Genomic DNA, 8,938 nt, shown 5'->3' on the forward strand with positions numbered 1-8,938 from the left:
TGTGAACTTTATTCAACTAAATTGGTTGGGGTACAAGATTATGCAAACGACCACTAATTGCATTCATTTGAACTACATAATGAGTGCGACCCATTATCTGTCTGATTACTAATTCAGGTCTCTTAAAGAGTCAAATGTGAAATAATGACTCGACAAGACAGGAAATGTTTTTCATCTGAATGAGATATGATGAATGGAACTACAGAAACACCCTGGTAGGATTACAGGAATCTCCCCTTCAGAGCCGCATCATACTATACTGATCCTGCAATATATACAGCATAGCCAGGACAATGGGGCGGCGTTCAGTGTCGTGAGTAGACTTCATGAAGGGATTTTGACTGACAGGAAGAGTTGAAGATAAACGTCAACATTACATAGAGGGGTTAGGTTCACATAGTGGGGGGGGGGGAATTCAAATTTAAATCTCTTCTCATCAGGCCCTTGAACCAGGAGTCTCCTCCATATTGGGCGACTAACAGAACCACTAAGCTAAAATTAGGAAGGGACTTCTTCCTCCTAATTTCTTCTCAGTCGTCTCTGTACCACCGCACCTGGGCTTATTGCAAAATATAGCTTAGTTGGGGTTAGAGGGTTCCCAGATGGAAATATCAAGCAGAAACAGTGTTTGCCTCCAGAAGATGAAGGCAATGCACATCCTGAAAGCTTAAGGTGGTTAGGGCACATCCAACTTCTAAGCATCTCCCATTGGCTTATTTAGGAAATGAACTATCTCTCCCCTTCCATTGAGGAGGCAACTGCAGTTCCAAACTCTGGCTTTGTGAATCGCTGTGATTTTCTAGCCACTTCAAAGTTGGGCATTGAAATGTTCAGCATCACATCTTCTATGTCCCTTTGTGAACCTACCCCTATGTGTAAATTGACTTGGTGCCATCAAGTCAATGTAGGTACATTGATTTACATCAAAGGGGGCTCTGACCATAGTGTTCATATTCTAAAGTGATTTTGTTTTCCTCAAATTTCACTCACTGTCTAGTTGGAAAGCCCTGTGTATCACTGAGTGTCCACGGACATCATAAACATAGTAGGAAGTGGTGCTGCTACTCTGCACCCAAGTGAAATTCACCTTCAGATGCAGAACCCCAGCTCGTGAAAAGCAGCGGAGCTCCACTGAAATAAACAGGGCTACTCTGATACCTGCCATCTGAGGATCTTGTCTCAATGAAAAAAGATATGGCTTTTAATTCACCCGTTGCCAATGTTTGAATTATAGAGCTATGATCTGGGGTAAATGAAGAGTCAGCCAATAGACTGAGCTATTCAAAAGTGTCTAGGGGAGTCAGGTGTTCAACTCCTATTCTATAGGAAAAACTTAGTCCCAGCCTCATGCCCAAGGTCAGCCGGAAAGTCTGTGGCAAGCAAGATATGGAATCCTGATCTCTTCATTCCCTGTCTACTGTGTTCAGCCGAAATTCCATACATGTGCCCACTTCCATCACTCTTCCCATCCCATCCTAGTACAGACGTCATGCACTGTCTGCCCCATTTACGAAAGACACCACCCTCTGCTCCCATTTTCACAGGGAGAATTTCTTCTTTCAGATTCTTCACACAAAATAAATAGAGCTAGTTGAACAATGGGACAATTTTCATTAAAAAAATGAACAAAAAAAAAAACACATGTCCGTCTTTCTTATCCAAATTCAAAACTTCCGCAACCTGCTTACTGAATAAAAATTAGCCCTATTTAGCTACTCTAGTCTTCATTTTTTTAAGGGTGTCCTGCTTACTAAGCATCACTCTGTTATATACTGTCAATTCTTCATGGCACCAAGAATAGGAACTTTTAAGTTTGTTAGCTCTGGTCAACATTTTTACCATGATTGTTTTTCCAATTTCAAAATATGGTTTCATCATGTCAGAATGTGTTTTGTTTTGTTTTGTTTTGTTTTCCTGGAATATCTGAGTTTTGAATAAAACTTTTGATTTTTGCACTGGGAAAATCTAAACAAAAATTTCATTTCAATTTGACCTCTCAGAATGAAATCATAGATTTCCTTTCAAAATGTCAAAATGAAATAAAAATATTGAGTTGACATTTCTATTTAAAAGGAAAAAATTACTCATCTCAATGATATTTTAAATACAAATATTGATTGAGAATGAAATTGATGCTTCAAAAGGCTGGTTTCTTTCTTTCAAAAAGGACAAAAGGAAATGTTTAGATATTTCTGCATTCAAATATTTTATGATTTTTCCTTTCACAAAAACATTGATATTTCAACTTTCTGGCCTATTTGGGGTTTAAAACAAATGCTGAAATATGGAATTTACCAGGTGATGGAATTTTTTTTTTAACCATCTCTAACAGTTGTACAGAACCAAGAATGACAAGGCCTTAATCTCACCTAATTTTAATATAAAATAAATATTAATAAAAGTAGTAGTATTTCCAGGTTCTTTGTTTGTTATATTTAAGCCGTTTGGGCCATAGACTTTCTCTAATTTTATCTTATGCAGAAAGACTAGTAGTTGGTTGGTGTTTAACAGATGCTTGACAGTAATAATCATCTGTTATTTGAGGAAAATAAATGGGCAGATGTATTGCAGAGGTTACTATATTAATGCACATAAAGTAGTTTGAGATCTCTGGGACAAGGATGCTACTGAAGAACACTGTTCTTTTCTTGTAATGCCTTTTTCTGAGTCACAGAGCCATAAAAATAGCCATGCTGAGACAGACCTGCCATCTAAATCCACTATTCCATTTCTGACAGTGACCAGGAACAGATGTTCCAAGGAAGATTCAAGAACCTCAGAATAGACATGATATTTAATATCTCTTCCAGTAATGTTATCATAATTAATCATAACAACACTGGATATTTTTATTACCCAATCTCTTTTTGAATTTTGCTACATTTACAGGGTCTCAGTGTATCACTGTGGCAAGGAGTTCCACAGTTGAATCATGTGCTACATGAAATCACCCCCATTGTCTTATGCAGAAAGAAAGAAAGAAAGAAAGAGAACAAAAGAAAGACCTGACTATATGGGATTATTCCTTTCAGCTCTTCTGTTTTTTGTGCATTTCTTCTTCTCTAGAGACATGATACTGCATGCACTGGGGTTTTTAGACTAAATGGACAGATCCCCATAGCCTTTCTGCATGTAGATATCCAGCTGAGGAGAGCAGGACTTTCACTCTTAGACCACCTGCAGACTTGAGCCCAAACAACACTGTGTGTGATCCCAATCCTGTAGACAGATTCACTTAATTTTAATTACTTGTTTGTTCTACCTGTTCACTGGGGTGAGCCTTGTGAAGACTGGGCACTATGTGAATATTTATATGAACAATTGAGGTTTCACGAAGCCTATCAAAGTGAACAGTGAAATCAACAAGTTGGTACTTAGGCCTGCACTTTCATAGGGCTCTGAATGCTGGGCACTGAGCAAGAGACAGGAGCAGTTTCTGATCTGTGGAAAATGGCATAGACACATGTTGCTGGATAACATTAGTCCGCCAAATGTTAGCAGTGAATGTTGGCCTTGAGTTATTTGTGAACTCATCCTGATTTCTCTGAATGCTTTGACAAATAATTTGGATGGACAATTTCTTTTGCCATGGGGTGGCTCATGACCTGCTGATGGTGCATGTAGATGGCAACCACACTGAATGAGTGAATAGGTTTTGCTTGATGGAATGAGTTTCTGTATGTGAAGAAGTCAGCCATCTGATGGCTCTTGTGCCAATGACATTTCAGCACCTTCAAAAGCCCTCTGTTTGGGAGGCAAAATGTCTATGTGAAAACTAAGAGGCAAGTATTCAATATGGCAGTGATGACAACTCTGTTATATGGAGCAGAAACATATTCATTAAAAACAGCTGAGAGAAGAGGAAATAAACAGTTTTCAGTGTCAAAGTTATGACATATCCTTGACATCCATTGATTTGATTTTGTCACAAACAGGGAGATACTTAAATGATCCCAGCAAGTTGCATCTTGCATTAGTTGAGAAGAAGACAACTGCAATGGTGGGGGTATGTGCAATGTTCAGGGAAGCCGTATGCTTTTACAGAAGGTTTAAAGAGTTGAGTGGAGGAAGTAGAGCACGAGTGCAACCATGAATGAGATTGAAAAGATGCAATTTTGTGGATATAAGAAACCTAAATCATCCATCCTGACTCTTGTGAAAGGAAGAAGACTTGGAATGGACCATTCAAGATAGAACACATTCTACCATGACCACCATGGCTGCATTAGAGCCATGTGTTTCTGCTGCTGCTGTTGATATGCTGCTGACTTTACAAAGCAAAACAGCTTCAGAGATACTGAGAAAGCCTTGCCCCAAAATACCTTATAGACCAAGTTGTTAGTGCTGATGGAGATTTGTTAAGGCTGCTAAGTTGTTAGGCTGCTGAGTGCTGCTTTCTTGGAGCTCTGGTGTCAGCTGCATGAGCAGGGAATGCAGCTACTGATTCAGCAGACCTCGAAGTTATTCCTAGAGAAAGACCACAGGCCTCGGTTTTGGTGGGCTAAGGCCCTCGGCCAGGTTTATTGTCAGCAAAGCACAGTACTAGCTGCCTGTCCAAGGGGTCACAGGGACACTAAGACATGTATTTCTGTGACAAGATGGGACATACAGGGTCCTGTCCCTTGGACCGATACAAATAGAATGCCCCTCATTAGGACTTCTCCATTTATACACTGATACAAAAAAAGTTATGTATTATACTCCAGATGCTGTTAGTTACCAGTTTACACTGGTACCTGCTAGTTAGAACAAAACATCCTTCACCCATTATCCTGTGATCCCATCTTATCTTATGAGGGGTCAATGTGACTCTTGTACCATCTCTTAAGAATGTATTTACAAAGTTACTGAGAGAACTGTGTGGTTTTGCACCCATCCTCTCTGGTCAGGAATGGGCCTACCCTGGTGCATTGCTATTCTGTCAAAGCCCGGCCTACTACCCTGGTTCCCAGACCTTTGGTTAATATAGTTACTTAGGCTTAGGTTTCCAGCAAGGCCTACGGCACAGACAGATTAAAGCACTTTCCTGAGAGATAAGAGACCTTAACTTCAAATCTCTGTCTACATCAGACAGAGAAGGAATTGCATGAGGATCTCCCATGACCCAGGTGAGTTCCCTAACCATTTAAAAGCAACACTTAGTGGTACTGGGGAGGCACTTGAAGGTGCCCTGTGCTGCACTTTGTGACTTTTACTTGTTTCTTTTGTTTGTTTGTTTATTTTGCCCTGGATGAAACAATTTGGCTTTTTTTTCTAATTCACAAATAGTATTGGGTCAACCAAACTGCATTTTTCAGGTTTGTTGACTACCGAGATAGTGTTTGTCTGAAAAATTTTACCCAGATGTATTCAGAAAAGCTCCTCCTTTGTCTCATCTCCTGTTCTTTCTTGCCATCTTATACAGTCTATTGGCTCCTTTCTCATTCCTTAACCTGTGTATCCAGCCATTGGTGATTTTTTAAGGATGGCTGGCCAGTCCCCAGTCTCCACTGCGCTCTTGTGGTAATTATACATTTAAGACTAGGACCTTCAAAGGAGTCTAAGGGAGAGGAAATGTGCTGCTGTTTGTGCATCTAACTCCTTCAGCTGCTTTGAGAATCTCAGCCTAAACACATGCCTTTCTAATAGACTGTCACTGAGATTGGGTACCTAAATCACTTGATGCATATGATAACCAAGCCTCAATGCTCTCATTTTTAGGTACCATAGATCATTGCTCAAGGCTGACACAGCACAATGTACTGGAGCTTGTTACAGAGAGTGAACTCCAGGTTTGTCCAGGGGGAACAAGACAGCATTTAAACAACTCTCAAGAATCAGCTCCTAGCCTTGGAGTCAGCTAAAGAAAAGCTTCTTTGCTTCACTCCCACTGATAACCCACACCACACCTTGAGGGGTTTCACTGCTCCTGGTAAAGAATATTGGATCTCCTTGGATGCTGTATTCCAGAGACAGACAGACTAGATAGACAAATCGATAAGGAGGTAGATAGACTAAGAAAAAAAGAGAAAATCACAGGTCAGAATGATCTCACCATATTTATGATCTGTGCTTTAAAAGGCAGGTGAGTTGATTCATATTTTATTCCTTTTTAATTTTTGTATCCTTTCATTTCAAAGGACCAGATTCTGCCCCTCTTATCTAGGGGTGAGTCTCTCAGAGTCCCATTGACTTCTGCCTGGCTGCAGCAGTCTGCTCACACAGACTCAGTTACAGCACAGGGAATCATGGCTAGTGCAAAACTGATTTACTTGAACTTGCCCAGCTCTCTCTTTCTCTCTCTTTCTCAAGGCAGCACTGAGATAGCTGAGAGCAGGTGTGTGTGTTTATTTGTTAGGGGGGGGAAAGTCAGGGAAGGGCACTCTCTGGAAAATGCCCTTGGAATTGAATTTCCCTGTGCACAGAATCTGCCTGTGTTGACATTCAGGTTCTAGTACAAGGTCCATCTCTTTGCTTAGGCATTTGTCTCATGAGCTGATAATGAAGGAAAGGTTCAGTTGCTCTCTAGGGTTGCATGGGGACAAACATAATTTTGACATTGGACAGAACATTGATTGTATTCCCTTTTCCATTAATAACTGATGTCAATCACTTCCAGAAGGGCAGGATAATTTCTCTAGTGTAAGTACAGCCTGATATTCAGATATTCAGAAAAAGGAGTAGAAAATCCCACTGAGTCGGAGTTAAGTGACTTAGGAGGAAAAGTCCCATTAATTTTCTATCAGGCCTCTCTTTCAAAATTATGTCACTGTCTTGAGATAATGTTTGATTGTCACATTAATTTCTTCTTCATAGTGTCTAATGGTCTTCTCATAAACTAGAGAAATACAACCTAGATGGAGCTACTATAAGGTGGGTGCATAGCTGGTTGGAAAATAGCTCCCAGAGAGAATTGGTCAGTGGTTCACAGTCATGTTGGAAGGGCATAATGACTGGGATCCTGAAGGGACCAGTTCTTGGTCTGATTCTGTTCAATATCTACATCAGTGATTTAGATAATGCATAGATAAAACACTTACAGCGTTTGCGGAGGATACCAAGCTGAGAGGGGTTGGAAGTACATTGGAGGATAGGATTATAATTGAAAATGATCTGGACAAACTGGAGAAATGGTCTGAAGTAAATAGGGTGAAATTCAATAAGGAGAAATGCAAAGTACTCCACTTAGGAAGGAAGAGTCAGTTGCACACATACAAAATGGGAAAGGACTGCCTAGGAAGGAGTACTGTGGAAAACAGGAAGAGGATTGAACCCAGCTCCCCTGAGTCCCACTCCAGTACTGAAACCTCAGGCGCTGTGAGACTTTAACCACAATTTGAGGACTTCAATATCTCAGACATACGTTAGGGGTTTGTTACAGGAGTGGGTGGGTGAGATTCTGTGGCCTGCATTGTGCAGGAGGTCAGACTAGATGATCATAATGGTCCCGTCTAACCTTAAAGTCTATGAATCTATGAAGGGATCTGGGGGTCAAACTGGACCACAAGCTAAATATGAGTCAACAGTGTAACACTGTTGCAAAAAAAAGCAAACATTGTTTTGGGGGATGTATTAGCAGGAGTGTTGTAAGCAAGACATGAGATGTAATTCTTCTGCTCTACGCTGTGCTGATTAGGCCTCAACTAGAGTATTGTGTCCAGTTCTGGGTGTCACACTTCAGTAAAAATGTGAAAAAATTGGAAAAAGTCCAGAAGAGGAACAAAAATGATGAAAGGTCCAGAAAACATGACCTATGAGGGAAGATTGAAAAAAAAAATGTATTTGTATAGTCTGAAGAAGAGAAGACTGAGCGGGGACATGATAACAGTATTTAAGTACATAAAAGGTTGCTACGGGGAGGATGGAAAAAATTGTTCTTCTTATCCCCTGCGAATAGGACACGAACCAATGGGCTTAAATTGCAGCAAGGTTGGTTTAGGCTGGAACATTAGGAAAAAATTCCTAACTGTCAGAGTGGTTAAGCACTGGAATAAATTGCCTAGGGAGGTTGTGGAGGTCATTGGAGATTTTTAGGAGCAGGTTGGACAAACACCTGCCAGGGATAGTCTGGATAAAACTTTAGTCCTGCCATGAGTGCAGGGATCTGGGCTGGATGATCTCTTGCTGTTCCTTCCAGTTCTATGATTCTATGATTCTTCTTCTTGAAAAATCCTAATAATTTTAATAGGTAAGAATCCAATTATATACTACAGATATTAAATAGTGTTTTCAACGAAATAGTCTAGAACAACTGACAGACTGTAATGGAGAAGGAGATTATTTGTATAGATTTGGCCAGATGTCCAGCTATTGTCAATTGGCCATAGTTTCATTGCCGCCAATTTACCAGATCTCATACTGGTGTGACCCAGCTGTAGCTCTATTGAAGTCATAAGGCCAGATTGCAGAGAGAGAATAAATTCCTCTATAGTCTGGTGGCTAGAACATTTATCCTGCATGCAGAAAACCAAGTATCCAGTAACCCTGCACTGACTCTTTTATGATTTATCCATAGAGGAACAGCTTCAAGAGGAGAGACTGAAGGAGCCCCACGTCAGACTATCACTTAGTTAGAATTGAGCAGGGAATTTGTGAATACCAGTAGGACCTGATTCTGGGACTTAGGCATCTAACGTGGCAGTTAGGTGCCCAAGTCATTTTGTGTATTCAGCTTATTTTGCTTATTTAAAACACACAAATATCATCTCGAGTCTCTCTCTCTCTCTCTAAATTTAGTCTACTTAAAACACACATTTTATATCTTTACATTCATCCTCTGGAATAGATAATCTCGACATACTATTTCAATTTATATTCATAATAAGTATTAATTTCATTTTTGTCTGGTCTTCCAGGTCACAGATTTCCTGAATGCATGACAATGAAAAATCAAACCACAGTGACCGAATTTATCCTCCTGGGACTTTCCAGTGACCCACAGATGGAGATTTTCCTCTTC

Source organism: Chelonoidis abingdonii, chromosome 25 (genome assembly GCF_003597395.2).
Source record: "Chelonoidis abingdonii isolate Lonesome George chromosome 25, CheloAbing_2.0, whole genome shotgun sequence".
Taxonomy (NCBI): domain Eukaryota; kingdom Metazoa; phylum Chordata; order Testudines; family Testudinidae; genus Chelonoidis; species Chelonoidis abingdonii.